The sequence below is a fragment of the Monodon monoceros genome, unplaced genomic scaffold (genome assembly GCF_005190385.1).
Source record: "Monodon monoceros isolate NGI ecotype Baffin Bay Population unplaced genomic scaffold, NGI_Narwhal_1 Super_Scaffold_22, whole genome shotgun sequence".
In the NCBI taxonomy this organism is placed as follows: domain Eukaryota; kingdom Metazoa; phylum Chordata; class Mammalia; order Artiodactyla; family Monodontidae; genus Monodon; species Monodon monoceros.
This window is the reverse complement of record NW_021703779.1, coordinates 61874765-61902277: the sequence shown is the minus strand read 5'-3', so window position 1 is coordinate 61902277 and position 27513 is coordinate 61874765. Positions and strand designations below refer to the sequence as shown.

Below are 27513 nucleotides of genomic sequence, written 5' to 3'. Positions count from 1 at the left end.
CATTCTACAAATTTTGGTAAGTAGAGTTTTCATTTTCATTTAATTAAAAATATTTAAAAATTTCACTTGATACTGCTTCTCTAACACATGTGTTATTTAGAAGTGTTTTTAATCTCAACACATTTGAGATTTTCCAGATATTTCTAATCAGGAAAATTACTGATTTGTAATCTCATTCCATTGCAGTCTGAGAGCATATATTGATTTTATTCTTTTAAATTTGTTAAGGTGTGTTTTATGGCCCAAAATGTTTTCCATTTTGCTGAATGTTCCATGTCAGCTTGAGAAGAATGTGTAATCTTAGTGTTGTTCAATGAAGTAGTCTATAGATATTCATTAGACCCAGCTGATTGATGGTGGTGTTGAGTTCAACTATGTCCTTACTGATTTTCTGCCTGCTGGATTTGTCCATTTCTGAAAGAGAGGTGTTGAAGTCTCTAACTAATAGATGGTTTCGTCTATTTCTCTTTGTAGTTTGCATAGGTTTTGCCTCAAATAGTTTGATGCTCTGTTGGTAAGTGTATACACGGGAAGGACTGTTATATCTTTTTGGAGAATTGACCCCTTTATCATTATGTGATGACCTTCTTTATCCCTGACACCTTTAATTTCTTTGAAATCTCCTCCATCTGAAATTAATAGAGGTACTCCTACTCTCTTTTCACTAGTGTTAACATGATATATCTTTTCCACCCATTTACTTTTTTTTTTTTTTGCGGTACACGGGACTCTCACTGCTGTGGCCTCTCCCGCTGTGGAGCACAGGCTCCGGATGCGCAGGCTCAGCGGCCATGGCTCACAGGCCCAGCCGCTCCACGGCATGTGGGATCTTCCCAGACTGTGGCACGAACCCATGTCCCCTGCATCAGCAGGTGGACTCTCAACCACTGTGCCACAAGGGAAGCCCACCCATTTACTTTTATCTGTAAGTGTCTTTATAATTCACTTCTTTTAGGAAGCATATAGTTGGCTCGTTATCTGACCTACTCTGAACACACCCAAATTTGTGCAATTAGAACACTGATGTTGAAAGTGATTATTGATATAGCTGGTTTAACATCTACCATATTTGTTCCTGTTTTCTATTTGTTGCACTTTTTCTCTGTTCCTATTTTTGTCTTTTAATTTTTTTGGCCTTTTGTGGTTTTAACTGAGCATTTTATATGATTCCATTTTCTCCCCTTTATTAGCATATCAGCTAATACTTCTTTTGTAACTTTTTTTTAGTGCTTGCCACAATGCAATATACATTTACAATTAATCCAGGTCTGCTTTCAAACAACATTATATCACTTCCCGGTAGTGTGAGTACCTTTTAATAACAAAATAATCCTAATTCCTCCCTCCTGTACCTTATATCATTGCTTTCACTAATTTCACTTATACGTAAGTATACATAAGCACAAACATATATGCATATGATATATAAAAGTACACACGATTGAATACAGTGTTATTATTAACAAACTATTACCTGTTAGATCAATTAATAATAAGAAAAAAAGTTTTTTATTCACCTTCACTCATTCCTTCTTCAAGGCTCTTCGATACTTTATGTAGATCCGAGTTTCCAATCTTTATCACTTTCCTCCTCTCTAAGCACTTCTTTTAACGTTTCCTGAAAGGTCTACTGGCAAAAAATGGACCTTCAATTTTTGTTTGAGAAGGTCTTTATTTCTTCTTCGCTTATGAAGGATAACTTTGCAAAGTAAAGAACTCTAGTTTCCAGGTTTTTTTCTCTAACCACTTTATTTCACTCCATGCTTTTCTTGCTATCATTTCTGAGAAGTCAAATGTGATTCTTATTTTTATTCCTCTATAAAGGTGTCCTCATTTCTTTTATGGTGTTTTTGATATTTAACATTTCTTTTGGTTCTTAGAATTTCCATCTCTCTGCTTACATTGCCCATCTGTTCCTACATGCTGTCTACGTCACCCACTAGAGTCCTTAACATAGTCCTCTCGCTTCTTTCAGGATTTTTTTTTAGCTTTAATTTTCTGTAGTTTTTTAAAATGATATTCCTAGGTATAGTTTTTGGCCCATTTATCTTGGTGTTCTCTGAGCTTCCTGGATCTGTGCTGTGGTGTCCAACATTAATTTGGGGGAAAATTTCAGTCACTATTACTTCAAATATAACTTCTGTTCCTTTACTTCTTCTTCTTGTATTCCCATTACACGTATGTTACACTTCGTGGTTGTGCCACAGTTCTTCAATATTCTACTTTTTTCTTCAGTCTTTTGTTCCCTTTGCTTTTGGTTTTCAAGAATTCTATTACTATATCCTTGAGCTCAGAGATTCTTTCCTGAGCCTTGTTTAGTCTACTAAGGGGCCCATCAAAACCATTCTTCATTTCTGTTACAGTGTTTTTTATATTTATCACTTCTTTTGGTTCTTTCTTAGGATTTCCATCTCTCTACTTACACTGTCCGTCTCTTCTGGCATGCTGTCTACTTCACCCATTTAGAGCCCCTAGAATATTAATCATAGTTGTTTTAAATTCCAGGTCTGATAACTCCAATATACCTGCCAGCTCTGGTTCTGGTCCTTGGTCTGCATCTTCAAATTGGGTTTTTTGCCTTTAGGTATGCCTTGTAATTTTTTCTTGATAGCTGGACACGACATACAATGTAAAAGGAACTGCTATAACAAGGCTTTAGTAATGGGATGGTGAAGCGTGAGGGAAGGGGAAACATTTTACAGTCCTATAATTAGATTTCGATCTCTCAGTGACCGTATGTCTCTGGACTATGTAACTTCACAACAGCTTCTCAGTTTTATTCTTCTTGCCTTGGGCGGGACAGGATGGCTACAGTAAGCTGGAGTTGGGTATTCCCCTTCCCCAGGTTAAGTTAGGCTATGATAATACCCCAGCAGGTTAAGCTCTGGTTAAATAGTTGCCTCTGAGGTCAGGTCTTCTTAAGAACAGAGTACTCTGGCTTATTTCAAAATGATTCTCCTTTCTCTCCCCCTGACAGAAGTACAAGGGTATTTTTCTCCTGTATGTACTCCTGGAGGTAAATCTCACAATATTGTGGAGATCCCTCTATGACTGGGTTCCCAAGGAGTTTTTACCTCTCAGACTTGTCCACACTGAGGCTCCAGCAATTTAACTTACAGTTCAGGTTTTCCTATCCTGGCACTGGTTCCTGCAGTGGTTTCTGCTCCTCTACTACAGTAAGCCATGACTCCCTGTATTCACCTGTCTCTTCTCTCCAATCTTGTGGGCAATAGTTTGCCCTGTGTCCTCTCCTCTTTTACAGATACAAGAAGCACTGGTGATTTTTCAGTCTGTTTAGTTTTTTACTTATCTTTTGGATGGAGTGGCTCCAAGCTCCTTACATGTGAAACTAGAAACCTCACTTACTTCTTTTGAAGTCTACTAGTGATCAGTCACTGCATATCAGGTATTCAGTTTACATGCAAAAATGTAGTTATGTTGCCTCCTTGTCTTCCAGGGATGAACCCATGTGACATCTTCGAAAATACATAATCAAAAAAGGAAATGGCCAAGAAAAAAAATAGAAGTGCAGTAATAAAAGTGTTAACACTGACGGGAAATTTGAAATTAATGTAAACAGTTATAACATAATTGGCTGACCATGGAAATGTTGACAATATCATTTGACCTTTAGATATGCACCTGTAGTAACTTACCAATACAAATGAGAACAGTGACTGTGCTGAAAAGGATGAAGATGTCCAATAGGGAATGACATACCAGCAAAAATTTTTATATTAAAGAAACTTTCAGAAATATTTCATGACATTGAAAGCATGAAAGATGAAATGCTGGATGGAAATCCATATTTAGAAAGAAGAATGACAATTCAGCAAACTATAGAAACGATGCTCATTCCTAATATACAAATTATATGAGAAGAAAGTAAGCACTGTTAAATCTACTATTGATAACTTTTATAATGAAATAAAACTCTAATTTTAAATGTTTCTAACATTTCATATTAAAATATAGTAAATAACTGTTAGCTTAACTAATGCTTTAAATTTCCTATACATTTGTGATTGACAGTAAGAATTTTTAATGTTTTGACAAAAAACTTTTTAGGTAATGGAGCAACAGTAATTTTTCCATTAATTAATACTGCTTTCAGGTAGCAGTCATTTTTACAGTCCCACAATACTATGTAAAGCAAGATTTGCCTATATTTCATGGGATTTTTTGGGGGGTGGGGTGCCACTGTAAATGGTACTGTTAATTAAATTTTGATTTCCAAATATTCACAGCTAGTATACTGAAATGCATGCCCTTTATTGTTTTTTATTGCCTTATGGTATTGGGTTGAACTTCCAGTGCAAAATTGAATAGTCATGGTGAAATCTAACATCCTTGCCTACTTCCTGTTCATAGAAGGGGAAACCATTAAGTCTTTAATGGTTGATACTGATGTTACTATCAGTGTTTAGGAGATTCAATTTATCACATTAATGAGGTTGCCTTCTATTCCAAATTTGCTAAGCATTTTTTTGTTATGAATAGGTTTTAAATTATGTCAAATGCTTTTCTTTTTGTACATATTGAGATAACATGTTTTCTTTTTTAGTTACATGATTGACTTCCAAATGTTGAATTACTCTTTCAGTTCTGAACCGGACCATTTTCAAATACACCTAGAGCATTCTGTTCTCCTTAAAAAAGGCACACTGTCAAGGGAAACATTTTATCACAGTCAAACAGACCTCAGGTAAGGGAAATCCCAACTTCTGTTCCCTACAGCCTTTGACATAGAGGAAAGAAAATACCCAACTCCAGTCCCTTTGAGCCTCTGACAGAAAAAAGGGAAGTACCCAAATCCAGCCCTTTCTAGCCTTCCTGTCTCACCTCAAGTGGGAAAAACCGAAGAATCACTTGGTAAGGTCACAGACAAGGGGCACAGGCTCACTAAAAGACTGAGACTTAATCACAGGGATATAAATGCTACTCCTCTCCCCACATACCTTACCAACATATTAACAGAGCTCCTCTTTCCACTTTTCAGAGTTCTCCTTGGGTTGCCTCTTATTTCCAGGGATTACAGTGTACTTAAGAGTGGAGGAACAGGGAGAAATGTATCTATGTCACACTTTCTGAAACAGAAGTCCTGGTGCCTGTTTTTATAAATAAAGTTTTACTGGAAAACAGTCACACTCATTCATTTATTAATTGTCTAAGGTGACTTCTGTGCTACAATGGCAGAGTTAAGTAGTGTGAAAGACCAGGACTTGAAAAGCATAAAACACCTTCGATTTGGTCCTTAAACTTTCTGACCCCTGTGTTAGAGGGCATTATGGTAAAGCCCCAAATACAACAGCAACAAAAAGGATAAAATATTATGAATAAGCAGGTCAAAAACTGTTTAAAATATATATGAAGGTAACTATAAAATACACATTAAAAATTCAAAAAGAGCCTTAAATAAATAAAAAGACATCCCTTGTTTTTGGATTAGGATGTCCCAAGATCTTCAAGACAACACTTATAAGTTTATAAATTTTATAAACATAATTTTATAAATTTAATAAAATCCTCCCCCCCAAATCCCCAAAAATTAGTTTTACAGAGCTACACAAATTGATCCTGAAGTTCAACTGGAAAAATAAACCCACATAAATTTCTAGGAAAACAATGAAGAAAAAAAAGAGCTCCATGAGTGAACTAACCTGACAAATTATTATAATATACTATAAAGCCTATATAATCAGGAGTGTGGTACTAGCCCCTGAATAGAGAGGTCAATGGAAAGGAACAGAAAAGTCCAGAAAACAGACCCAACTATATGTAAAAGCTTACTACATCACAGTCCATTTGCAGTTAATAATGTATTGCTTCACAATATCTTGCAATGTTATAAGCTCATAGTCCCCTGTTCTTTATTTTACTTTTTTATATATAATACATACATGTATGTTATAGACCTAATACAACGATGTTACAATTTTAATTTTTAATAAGGTATTTGCTTTATAAAGCTATGAAGAGAGAAAAGGCAAAAAAAAAAAAAAAACTTTGCATTTACCCAGATATTTACCAGTTCTAATGCCCTTCATTCTTTTCTGAGGATCCAAGTTTTCAAGAAGTTTCATTTACTTCTGTCTTAAGTACTTCTTTATCTTGTGGTGTAATACAGATCCATTTGTAACAAATACTCTTAGTTTTCTTTTATTGAAAATGCCTTTATTCCATCTTCATTTTTGAGTATTTTCACTGGATATACATTAAGGATTGACAGGTTTGTTTCTTTTTTTTTTTTTCGCTCACAACTTTAAAGGTGCTGTTCCATGCAGTTTGGCTGAAATGGTTTCTGATGAGAAGTCAGAAAGTAATATGATCATTATGCCCATGTATATGTCATTTTTGTGTTGCTAAGCTTACACTTTTTGTTTGGCTTCAGACACTTTAATTATGATGTGCCTAAGGCGGCCTTCTTTACCTTTATCATGCTTCATATTTAGCATTTTCTGTCTGCAAATTTTTACATTTAATGGAGTTTGAGAAATTTTCATTTAAAAAATGTTTTTCCCCATTTGTCTCTTTCATCTCTTCTGATATCCCAATTACACATATGTTTGACTGATGTGATCTAACAGGTTTCCGTGGCTCTGTTCAGTTTTTCTCATTCTTGTTTTTACTCGTTTCCTCACCTAAGATAATTTTTATTGATCTGGCTCCAAGCTCACTTACTCTTTCTTCTGTCACGTCTATACACATACAGAAGTTAAATCCCCTCAATGAACTCTGCACTTCAGAAATTACATTGTTGCTTTCCAGCATTTCCATTTATTTCCTTTTCATGAGTTCCTTGTGGAGAGTTTCCATTTTTCTACTGAGATTTTCATGCATTGAAAATATGTTGTTTCAACGTGTGGACACTGCAGGGGGAAGGAGGGCTGGGATGAATTGGGAGACTGGGATTGACATACATATGCTGCTAGGTATGAAACAGATAACTAGTAAGGACCTGCTGTATAGCACAGGGAAATCTACTCAGTGCTCTGTAGCAACCTGGATGGGAGGGAAATCCAAAAGGGGGGGGATATGTGTATACATATGGCTGGTTCACTTCGCTGTGCATCAGGAGCTAGCACAACATTGTAAAGCAACTATACACCAATAAAAATAAATAAATATTTAAAAAAGAAAATATGTTGTTTCACTTCATTGAGAATAAAAGTGCCCACTTTAAAATTCTCAAATGCTAGTTTATAATTTTGGTTTACCTTAGAGTTGGAATTCGGTTCTTCATAAGAATGAACATTGTAATTCATAGGAAGACCACTATAAAAATAATGTACAAAACATAAGCTAAATAGTAAATAGGAAAACTAAAATGAAATTCTAAAACAATTCAACTGCTCCCAGAAAAGCAAGAAAGGAGGAACAAAGAAACTAATAATGGAGGAAACAAATAGAAAGCCAAAAAATAAAATGGCAGACCCCAGCAGAGACACAGCAATAATTCCAATAAATGTTAATGGAATAAATGCTCCACTTAAAAGGCAGAGACTGTTAAAAATCAATTTAAAAACTAACATAAACTAAATATGAAATACAGAGATGAACTTTAAATATAAAACACAAATAGACTGAAGTGGGTGGAAAAACAATATCAGAAGGAAATGATAAGCATAAGTTCACTAAAATAGTTGTATTAATAGTAGATAAAACAGATTTAAAAACAAAACTTATTACTGGAAATCAAGAAGGACTAAGACTAAAAAAAGTACTGATTCAACAATACACAACAATCATAAACGTATTTGCACTCAGTAACAGAATACATGAACTACATCAAAATACATGAACTAAAGACTGACAAAATAAAAGGTAATTCTACACTCATGGTTGCTAATTTTAAACCTCTGTCAGCAATTCACAGACATAAAAAAAATATTCAGGAATGCATACATGCATAAAAGATATGAACAACGATATCAATCACCTAGATTCAATTGATACTGTTAGATAATAAAACAAAAATGACATAACGCACATTATTTTCAATTGCACAAGGTAGGTTTACCAAGAGGGACAATATCCTGGACCATAATACAGTACAAATACAAATAAAAACATTAAGATTGGCTTCCCTGGTGGCACAGTGGTTAAGAATCCACCTGCTAATGCTGGGGACATGGGTTTGAGTCCCGGTCTGGGAAGATCCCACATGCCATGGAGCAACTAAGCCTGTGCACCACAGCTACTGAGCCTGTGCCCTGGAGCCCGCAAGCCACAACTACTGAAGCCCACAGGCCTAGAGCCCATGCTCTGCAACAAAGAGAAGCCACCACAATGAGAAGCCCATGCACCGCAACGAAGAGTAATCTCCCACTTGCTGCAACAAGAGGAAGCCTGCATGTGCAGCAACAAAGACCTAATGCAGCCAAAAATAAATTAATTAAATTAAAAAAAAAACAAGTTAAAACATTAAGACTGTAAAGAATATGTTCTTTAACCACAACAGAATTAAACACAAACCATAAGGTAACTAGGAAACCCCCAAATATTTAGAAATTAAACATTCCTTTAAATGAACATTGACTCAGTCAAAAAACTACAAGAAAGATCAGATGACATTTTGTACTGAATAATAATGAAAATATGTTTTAAATCTGTGAGATGCAGCTAAATAGAGAAATTTATGACTATAAATGTCTATGTTAGAAAAGAAGGAAGGTCTTGGGACTTCTCTGGTGGGGCAGTGGTTAAGAATCTGCCTGCCATATACCCTGAGAAAACCATAATTCAAAAAGAGTCATGTACCACAATGTCCACTGCAGCTCTATTTACAATAGCCAGGACATGGAAGCAACCTAAGTGTCCATAAACTGGTGAATGGACAAAGAAGATGTGGCACATATATACAATGGAATATTACTCAGCCATAAAAAGAAACGAAATTGAGTTATTTGTAGTGAGGTGGATGGACCTAGAGTCTGTCATACAGAGTGAAGTAAGTCAGAAAGAGAAAAACAAATACCGTATACTAACACATATATATGGAATCTAAAAAACAAACAAAAAATGGTCATGAAAAGCCTAGGGGCAAGATGGCAATAAAGACGCAGACCTACTAGAGAATGGACTTGAGGATGCGGTGAGAGGGGAAGGGTAAGCTGTGACAAAGTGAGAGGGTGGCACGCACATATATACACTACCAAACGTAAAATAGCTAGTGGGAAGCAGGTGCATAGCACAGGGAGATCAGCTCGGTGTTTTGTGATCACCTAGAGGGGTGGGATAGGGAGGGTGGGAGGGAGGGAGACGCAAGAGGGAAGAGATATGGGGATATATGTGTATGTATAACTGATTCACTTTGTTATAAAGCAGAAACTAACACCCCATTGTAAAGCAATTATACTCCAATAAAGATGTTAAAAAAAAAAAAGAATCCGCCTGCCAATGCAGGGGACATGGGTTTGATCCCTCGTCTGGGAAGATATCCCACATGCTGCAGAGCAACTAAGCCATTGCACCACAACTACTGAGCCTGCGCTCTAAAGCCCACGAGCCACCACTACTGAGCCTGCACGCCATACTGCTGATGCCCGCGTACCCTAGAGCCCATGTGCGGCAACTACTGAGCCCGCATGTGGCAACTACTAAAGCCTGCGCGCCTAGAGCCTGTGCTCTGCAACAAGAGAAGCCAGCGTACTGCAACGAAGAGTAACCCCCACTCGCTGCAACTAGAGAAAGCCCACGTGTACCAATGAAGACCCAACGCAGCCAAAAAAAAAAAAGAAGGAAGGTCTCAAATCAATGATCTAAGCCGGTGGGGGGGGGGTTTCACTGATTTACAGCCCCCAGGCCTGTGTTGTCTTTGTAAATAATGTTTTACCAGAACACAGCCACATCCATTCACTTAAACTATCTATGGCCGACTTCTGCCACAACAGCAGCACTGAGCAATTGTGAGAGGCCATACGGTCCATAAAGCTAAAATACTATGCTGCCCTTTAACAAAAACTTTGCCTACACCTGACCTAAACTTCTACCTTATGAAAGCAGGAAAGGAAGACAAGTTAAACTCAAAGCAAGCAAAAGGAAATTATAAAGGTAAGAGCAGAAATCACTGAAATAAAAAACTGAAAAATAGAGAAAACAAAAAAACCTCAAAACTGATAAATTAGATAGATTGATAAAGAAAGGAATAAAACTAATTTCTAATATCAGAAATTAAATAAGGAACATCACTACAGATGCTTCATACATTCAAAAAATAAAAAAGGAATATTATGAACTGATATGGAGTAGGTTCCAAAAAGTAGTATTGAAAGGAAAACTCAAAATACATTATGTTAAAGAACAAATATATCATGCTACCTATTGTGTGAGAAGGGAAAATAAAACATATATCTGTGTCAGCAGAATAAACCAGAAAACAATGAACTGAGTCATCAATAAGGGATGGGGAAGCAAATGAGGTAGAACGGATATAGGAGAGAATGACACTTCTCTGAGTGTAATCTTTTGTACACTTTTTAACTTATTAAAGCACATTACTACTCTAAATATTCAAAAAATAAAATTATATCAGTAAGAACGTGATGGAAGGAAAACTAAAACTAAACAGATGAACATAGTTACATTCTGTGTTTACACCATAACCGTATGGAGAGAAGAAAAGGAAGCAAATGGGATGGGAAAAAGAGAAAGAGGAAGGGGCAGGGAAATAGGCAAGGAAAGGGGAAGAATGGAAAGAAGGGAGGGAGGGAAGAAGAAAGGATGCATTCAAGTATCTTATAAACACAATATCTGACAGTATACCCTCAGTCTTGGGGGATGCGGGGGGTGTCAGGGGGCGAGGAGCAGTAGTGAAAATAAACCCTTTACTATTCTTAGTGGGTTTGTTTATTGGCTTTTGGGTGAAGCAATTTTGAAAATACTTTAGATACATTGTAAGACTGCACAATTGCGTAAATATTTTTGATGTTGCTGGGAGCCAGTTTTCTCACTGTGCATAGAAGGAAGAGATAATTATAGAATGGGGGAAATCAAGAAAGAACACTATAGGGATGGATTAGAACTGAAGGTACAGTATGAACCCACACAGAAATAAAATATGTATATGTTTAGTGTATATATATCTGTGTATCTGTGTATATATATGTACGTACTTCCTAGCTCTGTAGGAAGGGCTAACAAGAAAAGAGCTCAGGAGCAATGAGCAACCAAGCACCGAGATCTTGGTTTGTAAATACTATTCCTCCACTAAAAGGAACCAAGGCTCCTAGAAGAAAGAGAAAATTGCAGGATGAGGCAGGATAGGTATGAGTCTTATGATGACAAAAGTAAGGAAATGTTCAAATAAATGTTGGGGACATATTACAAGCACATAAGAAACAGTTTTAAGGGGCTCCCATGGGCCATATCTAGAACATTTTGAGCAAAAAAATAATTAAGAAACAAAATGAATTATTAACCATGGAAAAAAGCTAAGAATTTCAATCCCTCATAATAATAAATAAATCAGAGAGAAGGTAGGTCTTGTGCTTATAGTATTATGCTGAGGCTTGACTGGTAAATCTGGAGGAAGTGCTAGAGTTTCAAAACATTCACAGTAAAGAATGGGCAAGGATAAAGGCTAAGTCCAGGGGGATATTTTGATAGGGTGCAAGATATTTTCATGATCTCAAAATATCTCACTACACTGTGATGGAATCATCAAAAATGTGAATATTCTGGTTGCCATACTGTACTACAGTTTTACAAGGCTGTGGAAATGCTGCAGATTAAAGAAGGCTACAAAGACATGACGACTAAGTATAATATATTTTTTGGTATAAAAAACGTAACATAAAATTTATTATTTCAGCCATTTAAAAATGTACAATTCAGTGGCATTAAATACATTCACATTTTTGGGCAACCATCACCACCATCCATCTCATCATCCCAAACTGAAACACTGCACCAATTAAACAATGATTCTTATTCTCCCTCACCAGCCCCCCACCCCCAGAACACTATGCTACCTTCTGTATCTATAAATCTGACTATTCTAGGTACCACATATAAGTAGAATCATACAGTATTTGCCATTTTGTGGCTGGCTTGTTTCACTTAGCATAATATTTTCAAGGTTTATCCATGTTGTAGTATGTATCAGAATTTCATTCCTTTTTAAGACTAATATTCCATTGTATGTATACATGATATTTTGTTTATCCATTCACCTGTTGATGAATTTTTAGGTTGTTTCAAACTTTTGGCTATTGTGAATAATGCTGCTATGAATATTGGTGTGCAAATACCTGTCTCTGCTTTCACTTATTCTGAAACTATATCTAGAAGTGAAATTGCTGGATCATATGGCAATTCTGCTTAATTTTTTAAGGAACTGCCATATAGTTTTCTACAGTAGCTGTACCATTTCACATTCCCAACAGAAATGTCCTCTTTTGCATTATACCCCCATGTTTGTTTCCTGTTTTCGAGATTCCACGTTGCTCTCTTGTAATTAACTGCCTTGTTTTGGTGCGACACAGCCTCCATTTGCTTTCTGAGAAAGGGTGTGTAAGAGATACAATTTTTTTGAACTTGTGTGTCTGAAAATGAACTGTTTTGCTCTCACACTTGATTATTTGGTTGAGTATAACATTCTAGGTTAAAAATATTTTCAAATCGTTTACTCCATTATCCTTCAGCTTCCAGTGTTTTTACTCGCAAGTTCAAAGATATATTTATTCTTGTCCTTTTCATGCAACATGGTTCCCCCCTGCACCCCCTGTGCAAGTTATTATGATCTTCTTTTGATTCCCATTGTTCTGAAATGTCACAATTATGTCCCTTGCTGTTGGTCTTTCTTTTCCACTATGCTGGGCACTTAGTGCGCTGATACAGTTTGAAAATGCACATCTGACATTTCTGAGAAAATTTTTTAAATTATTTTAATATTTTCCTTTCCTCCATATTCTCTGCTCTCTCTCCTTTATTTGGATGTTAGATATCCTGTTCTAATCCACTAATTTTCTTAACTTTTCTCTCTTATTTTCATAGCTTTGTCTTTTTGTTCTACTATCTGGGACATTTCCTTGGTTTATCTTTCAATCCACTTATGGACTTTTTCATTTATGTTATCATGTTTTTAATTTCTAAGAGCTCATTTTGGTCCTTTAAATATTCCTTTACATGGCTTTTTTTTTTTTTTTGGCTGAGTTGGGTCTTTGTTGCTGCGTGCGGGCTTTCTCTAGTTGCAGCGAGAGGGGGCTACTCTTCATTGCAGTGCACGGGCTTCTCACTGCGGTGGCTTCGCTTGTTGCGGAGCAAGGACCCTAGAGTGCGTGGGCTTCAGTATTTGTGGCACACGGGCTTAGTTGCTCTGCGGCATGTGGGATCTTCCCGGACCAGGGATCAAACCTGTGTCCCCTGCATGGGAAAGTGGATTCTTAACCACTGCGCCACCTGGGAAGTCCTGGCATTTTACTGTTTCATGGATGCAAAGTTTTCTCTCATCTCTCTAAAGGAATTTATTATAATTAAAACATTTTCTTCTGTTCTCTGCATTGTTTGTTTGTCTTTAATTGCTTGCTGTTGGTTTGTTCATTTTGGTCTCTGTCTTTCTGCTTAAAGATTTTCTTCAAATGTGGAGTGATCCATGGTTGTCTGTTCATATCTAAGGGACTGGAATGAAAAGCTGATTGGAAGTTTTAGGTATATAGGTGGGGCTTGTTAATCTTTGTTCTTCGTGGTAGAATGACATGGTTGGGTCATTTCAATGGAGATTCCCAACTGTAAATACTGGTCTGATTTCTTCAGCTGGTCAATTTACTCTGAGAGAACTCCAGCATTCTCTTGGCTGTCAGCAAAGTCTATGCTTTCTTCATGGCACTACCTTGTATAGTTAAACGCTAAAACAAAGTTTTTAGTCTGACTGTTGTAAGAGTTCAGGCAAGGTAGGGATCAATGAGTGGCAGCAACGTTGGGGGAATCTTAATAAATGATGTGTGACATGGGATAAGCCCCTCCTAGGAAAATAAACTGGCACATCTAAGTATAATATTTATCTCTAGGCTGGATCCAGGACTACATGGAGTAAAAATGCTATACAGAACATTGTTATGAAATATGAAGGATAGTTTAGACAAATGAGGTAGACAAATGTATTATGGTTACAAAAAAAAAACCAAAAACAACCCTATTCTTAGAAAGTATCCACTGAAGTATTTAGGGGTAAAGGGCCAAATGTTCTAGAAAAAAAAACTATACAGAGTGGAGAGGGAGGAGCACAAAAGGTAAAACTAGTAGTGGAAAATGTGAACAATAGACAAATCTTGATAAGAGAATACATGTGTTCCTTATATTATTTTGGTAAGTTTCCATAAGTTTAAAAATATTTTTGAATGAAAAATTTTTAAAAAAGGAATGACATCCATAACATTTTTAAAAAACTACTGTAAATTTTTATCCAGAATATTAAAAACAATACTGTCGCAAATCAATTAACAAAACTAAAAGACAAAACAACCCAATAGATAACAGTAAATGATGTGAAAAGAAACTTAAGAAAAGGAAACCAGAATCATTAATAAGCCTATGAAAAGATCTTCAACATCACCAATAATTAGTGAAACGCAAATTAAAGCACAAGATATAATTTCATATCCATCATGTTGGCAAATTTTTTAAAGAAATAATAACAAAAGTGCTGAAAAGCATAAGCAGGGGGGAAAGGGATAAGGAGAGGAAAGAAAATATTACTGAGAAACCAATATTCTCATACTCTTTGGTGAGAGTGTAAATTGGAACAATCACTCTGGAGAGTAACACATATTTCACTTTACATACACATAATTTCACTTTAATAAAAACACTAAAGAAATTCTCATATGTGCATAAGAAGTCCTCTAAAGATTTTACTGCAGCTTTGTATTTAATAGTAAATAACTGGAAACAACCTAAACATCCATCAATAGGCTAACAGATCCATTATATTTTCACCAAGTGGAATATGGTACAGTAACTGAAATGAATTGGCTAGATTAATATATTTATCAATATAGATAAATCCCAGGGTAAGATATTAAAAATATTTAACAACTAGTATGGCACCAACCAGAAAAGACATTGTAAATAACTACTATGGCTATACCACTCCATAGTGGCTGAATATCCCGTATCTCAAAAATGAGTGAAAAAAACCAAAGTTGTAGAATACATAAAATATGATAGAATTTTAATAAAGTTTAATAGCATGGAAAAACCATTACTATATAACTAAGCAGTAAAAGTATTAAAAAAAACATGGTAAGGATATACGACTTCAGAATAGGACTTACTTGTGGCATGTGATGAAGAGGGGGGCTTCAACTGTACTGTTTAAAGTTTTTAAAAATCTGAAACAAATATAACATTTAAGATCTGTTAAAGCAGGGTAGTAGTAACAAGCACTCAGTTTCTCATTGCCAATATATTCCGTTTGAAATATTTCATTTAAAAAATTTAGATGACTTACTTTCAGGAGAACCAGAGGATAGAAGAGACTCCACTCTTAAAGGGCACACCCCAAATCTCACACACTCTGAGACCCTGGGAAGAAGCAGTAATTTGAAAGGAGCCTGGATCAGACCCTCCTGCTGATCTTGGAGAGGCTCTACGAGAGGCAGGAGGCAACTGGAGCTCACCCTGAGGACACAGATGCTGGCAGCAGCCATTTTGGGGAGCTCATTCTATCAGGAGGATACTGGTGCTGGAAAACGCCATTTTGGAATCTTCCCTCTAGCTTATTAGGGATGGAACTGGCCCCACCCACCAGCCTGTCGGCATCAGTTCTGGGATGCTTTAGGTCAAGCAGCTACTCACACGGGAACACAGACCCACCCACCAGCAGACCAGCTGCCTTAGGACCCCTTGAGCACCAGCCACCCTCAGACATGGGCTACCACCAGTGCACCAGCACTAGCCCAGGGACCTCTGAGGGCCTACAGCCAGCCATTAAGACCCAGTCCGCCTACCAGTGGGCAGACACCAACTCTGGGACCCCCAGGGCCCTGCAGCCAGAGACATCAGGACCTGGCTCTGCCTACCAGCAGGCTGGCATTAGCCCCAGGACACCCTGGGCCCTGGCTGCACATACCAGTGGGTGGGCACCAACCCCGGAACCCCCTTGACCCTGGTGGTGCCCACCAGTGGGCAGACACCAGCGCTAGGACCACCACAGACCCATGGCCTACCAGTGTCAAGACCCACCACACCTACCAGGAGGCTGGTGTCAACCCAGGGACCCCCTAGGTCCCAGCCCCATCCACCAGAGGGGCTGACATCAGCTCCAGGATTCCCCAGGGCCCTGCAGTCAAAAACCTTGGGACCCAGCTCTGCCCACCAATGGACTGGCACTAGTCCCAGGATTCCTGGGACCTGGCCCCGCCCACCAGCAGGCCAACACCAGCTCTGAGACACTGTGGACCCCTCAGTCAGCTGCCCTAGGATCCAGCCTGCTCACCAGCTGGCTGACACCAGGTTTGGGACACCCTGGGCTCTTCAATAGATGAATGGATAAAGAAGATGTGGGATACACACACACACACACACACACACAGTGGAATATTAGCCATAAAAAAAGAATGAAATCTTGACCTAGAGAGTATTATTCTAAGTGAAATCTAAAAACCAAAACAAATGAACAAATATAATACAGAAACATAAATACAGAGAACAGATGGTTGCCAGAGGGGAGGGAGTGAGAGGAGAGAAATCAGTGAGGGGGATTAAGAGTTGCACGATAAATGAGTCACTGCTATAAAATGTACAGTGTGGGAAATATAGCCAATAATTATGTAATACCTTTGAATGGTGATAGATGGTAACTAGATTTATCATGAAGATCATTTTGAAATATACAAAAATATCAAATCAGTATGTTGTACAACAGGAACTAACATAGTACTGTGGGTCAATTATACTTCAAAAACAAAGTAACTCATAGAAAAATGCATCAGATTTGTGGTTACGAGAGATGGGGTCGGGGGGTGGGGTTTGGATGAAGACAGTCAAAAGTTACAAACTTCTCGTTATAAGATAAATAAGTACTAGGGATGTAATGTACAACGTGATAAATTAACAGTGATGTATGTTATGGATGGAAGTTGTTAAGAGTAAATCCTAAGAGTCCTCATCAAAAGAAAAAAATTTTTTTCTATTTCTTTAATTTTGCATCTATATGAAATATGGATATTCACTAAACTTATTGTGGTAATCATTTAATGATGCATGTTAAGTCTAATCATTATGTTGTATGCCTTAAACTTATACAGTGCTATATGTCCATTATATCTCAATCAAACTAAAATAAAAATGTACAAAAAATAAAATTAAAAAGAAAAAAATAAGTAGATTAAAAACATAGTTACCAACAATTTCATTAACCTAGGATTAAATCACAAAGTGGCTGCTAAGGAGTGGTGAACCTGTAAGGCCGGCAGGTCCAGGGAAGGGCCCAGGGAGCCAGACGGAACCCCCGCCAAAGTGGCTGATGCAACCGACGACACCTGACATTGCAGGCCCGGGACTTCCCACTCGGCCCCGGTCTTCCCGCTCCCCGAGGGGTGGAACCAACGGCTCTGAGGCTGATGCAACAGACACCTGACATTGCCACAACACCCGAGAGATTACCAAAAAAGGGCTACCTCACACAGCAAGCGCCTGCCCTGCGTCCACCCCTATAAATTTTGTTCGTGCCTGCACCCGCGCGCGACTTCTCTGGCCCCTTTCTCTCGGACCAGTGAACCTCGCCCGGGAGCGTTCCTAAATAAAGCTTGTTTAAGCTCTCCTCCGTTTTTGGTGCCGTTGCTTACAGAACTGACTGGAAAGGGGCACAAGGAAACTTTCACAGGTGATGGAAATGGAAGGGTTACAATGCTTTAGGGGTGCAAAATTTGCCACCCCAAAATGTTTCTCTTTGGTATGAGGATTAATTTAGGCTGATTATTTTTAAATAACAGAAGACTCTGGAAGACTGTCATTATACTTACCCTGAAACTACCTAAAGAATTTAGATCAAGGGCCTGTTCCTGGAATAGAGCTATCACCAAAGATTATCTGCAAATAATATGAACTAGCTGTGGTGGGAGGAAACTTAGCAGGGCCTAGAGATCAAGAGTCCACTCTGTGTCAGGTTGTCTCTGCATTTATATACCAGACGTTTGCTTTTCCATCTCCATGTGAATTGCCTTCCTTCCCTTTGAAGTCCCAAACCACTACCCCCAACACCCTCTTTTGTCTTTAGCTAAAGATGGTATTTAAGGTGAAGGCTTCAGCCATTTCAGCAAGTTGCTCAACATTCCTGGGTCTGCCCCATGTATACATGTTATTAAACTTTTGTTTGATTTTTCTTCTGTTAATCTCCTGTAAATCATGTCAATCTAATTACTAGACCAGCCAGAGGTCTAGTAAGGATAGAGGAAAGGCTTCCTGTAAGGATAGAGGAAAATTTCTTTCTTCCCGATAATGCATTTTAATATATGTGAACTATACCTCAAAGTTTTAAAACGGGATTATATGAGCTTTTATTTTAAATAGTTAAATTTTAATTTACTTGTTTTAAAGAGGAGAGAAAGAAAAATGACAGTGAAGGACTTGCTGAATTGCACATGCTATTTCACAAGAAATATAACTTACAAAATGACACCCTAATTTTTTTTGGATGAAAAATCATTAGCATGTAAAACATTATATATATTCTTACCACATGTTAATTTTAAAGTATTGACACCATACAATGAAGAATGAGAATAAAAGAATGAGGATAATTACTTCTACAACTCATAAAATGACAAATTTCTGTGGCTGGTGTATTTCTACTTTCAGGGCTTATAACACATTTTGTTGTGTAACCTTACTCCCTCAGTTTTTCCTCTAGTTCAACATTTACCATGGATTCAATGCTTACCACCAGCCCTTTTATAACAGTTAATTCTATTCCTGTAATTGACAAAAAATTAATCAACAGTCAATCTATTGAAAGAAAAGGAAAATTTTATTCGAGCCAAATTGAGGATTATAACCAAGGAATAGCCTCTCAGAAAGATCTGAGAACTGTTCCACCCATTAGAGGTCAAAGCAGTTTTTTTGAGACAGAAAGCTGTACATTAAATGCCACAGATAGATTGCACAATTCAGATCTGCAAGTACAAAATGGTGGGTCATTGTGACTCCTTACAAGATTAAGAAGGAATGCTATCTTTTAAGGAGTTGTCTTGTTGGTGCTAGGAGAATGTTGCTCTTTATGGTTGAGCAGGTATTTCTGCTGACGGGGAGGTTTGGTCAATGCATAATGCAAATACACAATGCACAATAGAGGGGAGACAGGAGGCCAAAGGGCAGAGAAAAAGCTTTAGTTTTAAATTTTCCTTGACTTGCCTTATATGAATTTTTATTTACTTCGTGGTTGGCTATATTTCACTGTTAAATACCTTTTTCAAGAAAGGTTCACGAATGCTAATTCCATGAGTAATTTTATATTTGATTATTTCTGCCTGTCTCCTTAATACTTGAAAGACAACCTCTCTCTTTGAGTGACATGGTAACAAATTTGGTGACAATTTTTTAGATGAATTCCAGTCACTATGGTGAACTTAAGAATGCTATGGGAAACCTCCCCTCACCCAACTCAAAGTAGAAATGCTGGATAAAATAGAACACACTGACAAAAGTACATAAGAAAGATCAAAGAGAAGAGAAGAAATTCCTCAGATACCAGAAACAAAGACAGAACTCAAGGCCACTGCTGTGATATCTAGGCAAGAAATGTGCTCTCCAGAAAGTAGAAGAGCTTGGCTTCCTGTATGGAAGGCCCTACAGATCCAAAAAAAGAGAGTGACAATTCACAGTTCCAGTTCCACAACCAACATACAAAAGTATCCTTTGCCCATCACTGCCAATAGTAGTTGTCTATTTAGTTTTATACCAATCTAGCAGATAAGAAAGGATATTGCACTTATAACTTGCATTTCCTTCAGTATATTTTCTATGCTTATTATTGATTCGGATAGGCATTTCCATGGAATTATCTATTCATATCTTTCATCCATTAATCTACTATTTTTCTTACTAACTCTTTGGAATAGCAGAGGTAGAAACCCTTTACCTTTTACGTGCAATACAAATTAGCTTTCTTTCAAGTTCTGTTTGTGGTGTATTTTACCATAAAAGTTATTTTAAAACTTAAATTTATCTTTAAAAAGAATTCAAAAGTTTCTGCCTTAGTTGGAGGCTGTAATTTTCTCAAGTGAAAAGAAAGTGAATTTTCAGAGATATTAAAAAATTTAAAGTCCTCACATTTTCATCAACTCTCCTACTTCTTGCACTCTTAACCTCGCCTGAACAAGTTTAGTGTCAACAATCATTTGGATCATATTCTCATTTTCTCCAAGTTTTTTCTTCTTCATGGCTTAATTTGCTATAAACCAAGGCCTTTTGGGGCAGACAAAGCAGATTTCTGACCAAAGAATATTACCACAGATGAAGTTCATCTCGTAATGATAAAAGGGTTAAGAAAGACATAATGCCAAAAGTCTATGCAGAGCCTCAAAATAAATTCAGCAAAAATTAATAGAACTTCAAGGAGAAACAGATTGACTGCAATTATATTTAAAGATTTCAATATATTTCTCACCATAATTGGTAGAAAAAGTGGATAGAAAATCAGTAAAGATAGAGACTGAACAACTCAATCAACTAACTTGACCTGGCTGATGTTTATATAACACTTCAGCCAACAGCGGACACACATTCTTTTTTAAGCACACACTGAGCATTTATAAGATAAATCATAACCAGGGCCATAAAACAATCTTAAGTAAATTTAAAATAATGCAAATCATATAAAGCACATTCTTTGACTATAAGAGAATTAAAATAGATAATAATCCAGAAAGATCTCTGGAATATCCCCCAAAATCTCCCAAATGTATGCAAACTAAATAGCACACTCATGGATCAAAGAAGAATTCAATATGGAAATTAGAAAGTATTTTGAACATAATAAAAATTAAAACAATATATCAAAATTTGTGGGAAGTCACCAAAGATGTACATAGGAGAAAACAGCATAAAATCCCTATGTGAGAGAGAAAAGTCTTGACTCAGTGACCTGACCTTAAGAAACTAGAAAAAGAGCAAATTAAACTAAAGGTAATAAGCAGGAAAAAAAAAATCAGCCTAAAAAAAAAAAAAATCAATGAAACTGATAACATAAAATAAAGAAAATAAATGAAACCAAAATGTAGATCTTTGAGAAGATTAATAAAATTGATAAACCTCTAGCCAGGCTGATGAGAAAACAGAGAGAAAAAGAGAAGGCAGGACAGCATTACCACAAATGAGAAAGGTGACATCACCCGGTTACATAGATATAAAAAAAAGATAAGTGAATTTTACGAACTTCATGTCAATAAATTCAATGACTGAAGTGAAATGGGCATATTCTTTAAAAGATGCACACTATCAAAGCTCACTCAAATATATGTATATAACCTAAAGATATTACAATAAATGTTAAAAATCTTCCCCAAAAGAAAACATCAGGCTAAGATGAATTCACTGGTGAATTCTACTGAACATGTAAGGATGAAATAATATGGATTCTTCAAACATTATTTCAGAAAACTGAAGAAGTATTACACTCCAACTCAGTTTAATGAATTAGGCCACAATCAGGCTGATACTAAAACCTCACAAAGACATAAGAAAACTACAAACTAATAGCCCTCATGAAAGTAAATGCAACAATTAACAAAATTTTAGCAAATCTAATCTAACAACATATAAATAGGGTAATGTATCTTGACAAAGTAAGGTTTATCCCAGAAATACAAGCCTGTTTCATAATTCAAAAATAAACGTAGTTAAATACATTGAATTCCAAAAGAAAAACCACATAATCATCTCAATGAACACAAAAATAGCACTTGACTAAATTCCAAGCTCATTCAAGACTTTAAAACTCAAAAAACTAAGAATGAAAAGAAACTGATTTAACCTAATAAAGGAAATCTACAAAACAAAAACCTATAGTTACTACCATGCTTAATGGTGAAAGACTGAATGCCCATTCCTACTACTTCTATTCAACACTGTATTGGGAGTCCTAGGCAGTAAATAAGGAGAAAAAATTAAAGAAGATGAGATTAGAAAGAAAGAAGTAAAACTGCCCTTATTTGCAGGTGAAATAATCCTATATGTAGAAAATCCTAAGGAATCCATAATAAAACTACACAACTAACAAAGAAGTTTAGGAAGCAATAGGATACAGGATTTAAACCCAAAAATCAATTGTATTTCTACACTACAATAAACCATCCAAAAATGAAATTAAGAGACCTCCATTCTGAATAGCATCAAAAAGAATAAAACATTTAGGAATACATTTAACAAAAGAAAAGATTTATACATTAAAAACTACAAAACACTTCTTGGAGAAATTGAGATATATAAATGGAAAGAAATTTATGGAAATCTACATTCATGGATTGGAACATGCAATATTATTATGAAGACAACACTCATCACACTGATCTATAAAGTCAATGCAATCTATATCAAAATCCCAACAGGCTTGTGTGTGTGTGTGTGTGTGGAAAATGGCAAATGATCCTAAAGGCAAAGAATGCAGAATACCAGAAACAATTTTGAAAAACAAAAGTATTAGGTCTTTCATTACCAGATTTTAAAACTTACTTTAAATTCACAGTAATCAAGACAGTACAACACTGATAAAAGATTAGATACAGAAAATAACTGATATATTGGACTTCATCAAAATTAAAAATTTTAGTGCTTCAGATAGACACTATAGGAAATGAAAAGACAAGCCACCCAGTGGGAGAAAATATTTGAAAATCATATTTTTGATAACTTTGTGTCCAAACTCTGTAGATATAAAGAACTCTTACAATGCAATAAGAAAAACATTAGAAATGGAAAAGATTTAAATGTTATTCCTTCAAATACATATGAATGAGCAATAAGCAAATGAAAAGATGCTCAACCTCATTAGAGTTTAAGGAAATGCAAAATAAAACCACAACAAAATACCACTTCACACAAACTAAAATGGCTATAACCAAAAAGACAGGGAGCAACAAGTGACGATGAGGATGTGGAGAAATGTGAACTCTCATATACTATAGGTGGGAATGTAAAATAGCACAGCCACTGTGGAAAACAATTTGGCAGTTTCTTTAAAAGCTAAATAAATACTTACCCTATGACCCAGGTAATCCACTCCAAAAAATCTACACAAGAGAAATGAAAACATACAAGAATATGTACATCAATGTTCACAGCAGCATTTATTAATAGTCAAAAGAAAAACAAAAAGGGGAAACAATTTAACTTTCTGTCAAGTGCTAAATGGAAAAACAAAAATGTAGTATATTTATAAAACTGAATAATATTCAGCTCTAAAAAAGGACTAAAATACTGATATATGCTACCACAAGGATAAACCTCAGAAAGATTTTGGGAATTCCCTGGTGGTCCAGTGGTTAGGACTCGGCGCTTTCACTGTTATGGTCCCAGGTTCAATCCCTGGTGTTGGGGAACTAAGACCTTGCAAGCTGTGCAGCGCAGCCAAAAAAAAAGAAGAGAGATTTTAATAAGTGAAGGGGGATCAAACTCAGTATAATAAATATTATATGATTTCACTTATATGAAATATCCAGAAAAGGTTAATTTTAGACAGATCAGTGGTAGCCTGGGGCTGAGGACAGGAACAGGACTGAATATAAACAGGCTTGAGGGAATTTTTTGAAACAGTGAAATGTCCTAAAGCTGGATTGTGGTGACAGCTGCACACTATACAAATTTACTGAAAATAAGTAAATTGTGCAAATGCAATGAATAATTTTTACGGTATATTATACCTCAATAATGCTTAAAAAGAAATATATTGAAAATTTTTAACTAAAAAATACATCATCTACAATAAAAAAAATTCACTTGAGATCTCAATAGCAGAATAGAGACAGGAAGAAAAAGTCACTGAATTTGAATTTGAAGACAGATCAACAGAAATTACTGTTCTGAGCAACAGAACAACAACAAAAAAGGTTGAAACAAAACATACACTCAGGACCTATAGGGCACTATAAAAATGCCTAGCATACAAGTCTTCAGAATGCCAGAAAGAGATAAATATTGTGCAGGCAAATAATGTTCATAGGAATATCAGCCAAAAACTTCCCAAATTTGATGAAAGATAAATCCACATATTCAACCACCTCAGCAAACCCAAACAAGATAAAGTGAAAGAAAAACACACCCAAAAATATTAGTCAAACTGCTAAAAAACAAAAATAAAGAAAAAATTTCCAAGCAGCTACAAAAAACAACACATTCCTTATGGGGAAACAATGATTCAAACAACTGCAAATTTCTCTTCAGAAACGATGGAGGACATAGTAGAAAAACACCTTTATTTAAAGTGCTGAAAGAAGAAGTAAATAATGGTTTCATTATCTAACACCTCTTTATCCAGTGAAAACGTCCTTTAGGAATGAAGGTGAAATGAACACATTCTTAGATGCAGGAAAATGAAGAGAATTCATCTCAAGCAGCATTGAGATGAAATGATAGAGAGCTATTTACTCTTGAAGGTAAATAATGTCCAGAGGGAGCTAGGATCTTTAGGAATGAAGGAAGAACAATGGAACTGGTAAATAACTAACAGATTATTTTTCTCCTCCTAAATTCTTTAAAATATGTAAGACTCTAAAATATGAAAGGAATCATAACACAGTCTGGTGGGCCTTCAAAATATATAAATGTAAGACACATGGCAACTATTAAAAAAAACCACTGGGGGAGTATAAAGAGATCTATATGAATGTTAAGGCTTCTGTGTTTTACTTGAAGTGGTAAAACATAAAATCTATACAAACTGTTAGGTGATTGCTAGGTATGTATAGTGTAATCCCTACAGCAACCACAACAGCAAAGCAAATTTAAGAGATGCAACCAAAAGTTTAAAAAAGAACTTTAAAAGGCAATACTAAAAAAAATGGTCAAATAATGCAAAAGAAAAAAATGAAAAACATCAACAAACAAAATTAACAAAGACAACAAAGCTCAGACATGTAGGAAGTTAGAAAAAGCATCACTATGTTCCTTAAGAGACGACAAAAGCTTGACAACTTGATTTTCTTGACCTCAGAAGTTAAGCCATTGTGGCAAAGAATTATAAAGAAATTTAGAGAAAGGAAGGTGCCTACAGGGAAAGATAGAATGAGCAATTGATTACTGGAACGAATGCCACAGAAAGTCATATAAAAGCAGGTAAGAATATTAAACTAAAAATTATAATAAACTGCTAATGGCCAAGTACGGGATTCCACAAGAAGGAGAAGCCCCTCAAGGTTTCAAAAACAAGGGTCAGGCTGTACTGGCCTGCAGTTTTATCAACAGATGGCCACAAGGAAGATCAGAGAGAAAGATTCCCTCTGTGCTATCTGGGGAAGGGGAGCAGCAACTATGGCTGAAATCCTGCCCAGAAGCATCTCTCCTATCTCTCTTACCAAAGAAAAAGTACTTAATCTCAAAGTAAGATCACTAAAACTTGTGGCCTGAAGAACTGGGTAGAGGAATAGAGGGCAGACAAAAATTAATACCAGGACTATCTCCCCTAAGAACAAAAGCCTAAATGCACAACGTGGGGAAACCCAGTGGTGGAAACCAACTACATCTGGGTAAGGGAGAAAAAACAAAGCTTTAGCCCTGGAGGAGGAACAGGAATACAAGCTGGGAACAGCATTAAATATGAAGGTACAAGAAGACTTGTGAAGGCCATACTCTAAGACCCAGAATCACAGTGCCGGCTTAAAATTAAAATAATACACAGGGGAAAACTGAAGGAGACAGACCCTCTCTGGGAAGCATTGCAAAGAAAGAAACCCAAAGCCAAGCAGGGACATGAAAACAAAGTATCATTACATGGTTCAAAATCTCTGGTGCACTGAGGGAAACCATAGTAACAAGCTTCAAAACCAACCCAATTCTCACTAACTGGATACAAAATTCCACATTAATAGCCTAGACAAAAGAAAGGTATGTTTTTCTCAAAGAATAAAAAATATATACTTCAGTATCTACTATCTTATATAACGTCTATCAACAAAAATTATAATGTAAACAAAAATAAAATGATAAAAAACAGTCTGAAAAAGTGCAATCTTCAAAACCAGACTCGGATATGAGATGTGGGAACTAAGAGAGAATTTTAAATAACTAGGATAATACATTTGAAACGTAGGCAACAGACGAGATCACATAGGTAATATAAGAAGACAGGTAGAAACTATAAGAAGGAATCATATAAAAATGGTAGAAATTTAAAACGCAGAAATGAAGAATGCCTTTTGCTTATTTGTTTTTGTTTGTTTGTTTTTGCGGTACACGGGCCTCTCACTGTTGTGGCCTCTTCCGTTGTGGCGCACAGGCTCCGGACACGCAGGCTCAGCGGCCATGGCTCATGGGCCCAGCCACTCTGCGGCATGTGGGATCTTCCTGGACCGGGGCACGAACCCATGTCCCCTGCATCAGCAGGCGGACTCTCAACCACTGAGCCACCAGGGAAGCCCAAAGAATGCCTTTAATGGGCTCATAAGTAGACTCAACACAAATGACTAATCAGGAAACTCGAACATAGGTTGACAGAAACTCCAAAGTAAGGTGAAAAACTAAGGGAAAAAAACCATCATTCAAGACAAAACTATAGAGACAGTAAAAAGATCAGTGGTGGCCAGAGGTTAGGGGATGGAGGGAGAGATAAACAGGGAAAGTACAGTGGATTTTTAGGGCAGAGATTCTGTATAGTAGTTTAATCTTGGATGTATTGTCATTATAAGTTTGTGCAAACCCATATAATGTATGACAGTACACTGAACCCCAATGTAAACTATAGATTTGGATGATGATGTGGTTTTTTTTCCTAATAAATTTATTATTTATTTATTTTTGGCTGCATTCAGTCTTCGTTGCTACACACGGGCTTTCTCTAGTTGTGGCGAGTGAGGGCTACTACTCTTCATTGCAGTGCACGGGCTTCTCATGGCGGAGGTTTCTCTTGTTGTGGAGCATGGGCCCTAGGTGCACAGGCTTCAGTACTTGTGGCACATAGGCTCAATAGTTGTGGCTCACAGACTCTAGAGCACAGGCTCAGTAGTTGTGTGCACGGGCTTAGTTGCTCCATGGCACGTGGGATCTTCCTGGACCAGAGCTTGAACCTGTGTCTCCTGCGTTGGCAGGCAGATTCTTAACCACTGTGTGACCAGGGAAGTCCCTGGATGATGATGTGTTAATGTAGGTTCATCAGTTGTAGCAAAAGTACCACTTTGGTGGGAAATGTTGATAATGGGGGAAACACTGCATGTGTAGGGGAAGGGGTATATGGTAAATCTCTGTACCTTGTTTACAATTTTGCTATGAACCTAAAACTCCACTAAAAAGGTAAAGTCTGTTTAAAATAATGACTAACTCAAATCCATACAAAGAAATAAACAGGGCCAGGAAAACTTATTACAT

The 27513-nt window shown here is 36.6% G+C and overlaps 1 pseudogene; it reads right to left on the bottom strand.

Annotated features, from left to right (window-relative positions):
- The window catches only part of LOC114905823, a 93160-nt pseudogene that overhangs the window by 45670 nt on the left and 19977 nt on the right, over nucleotides 1-27513 (bottom strand).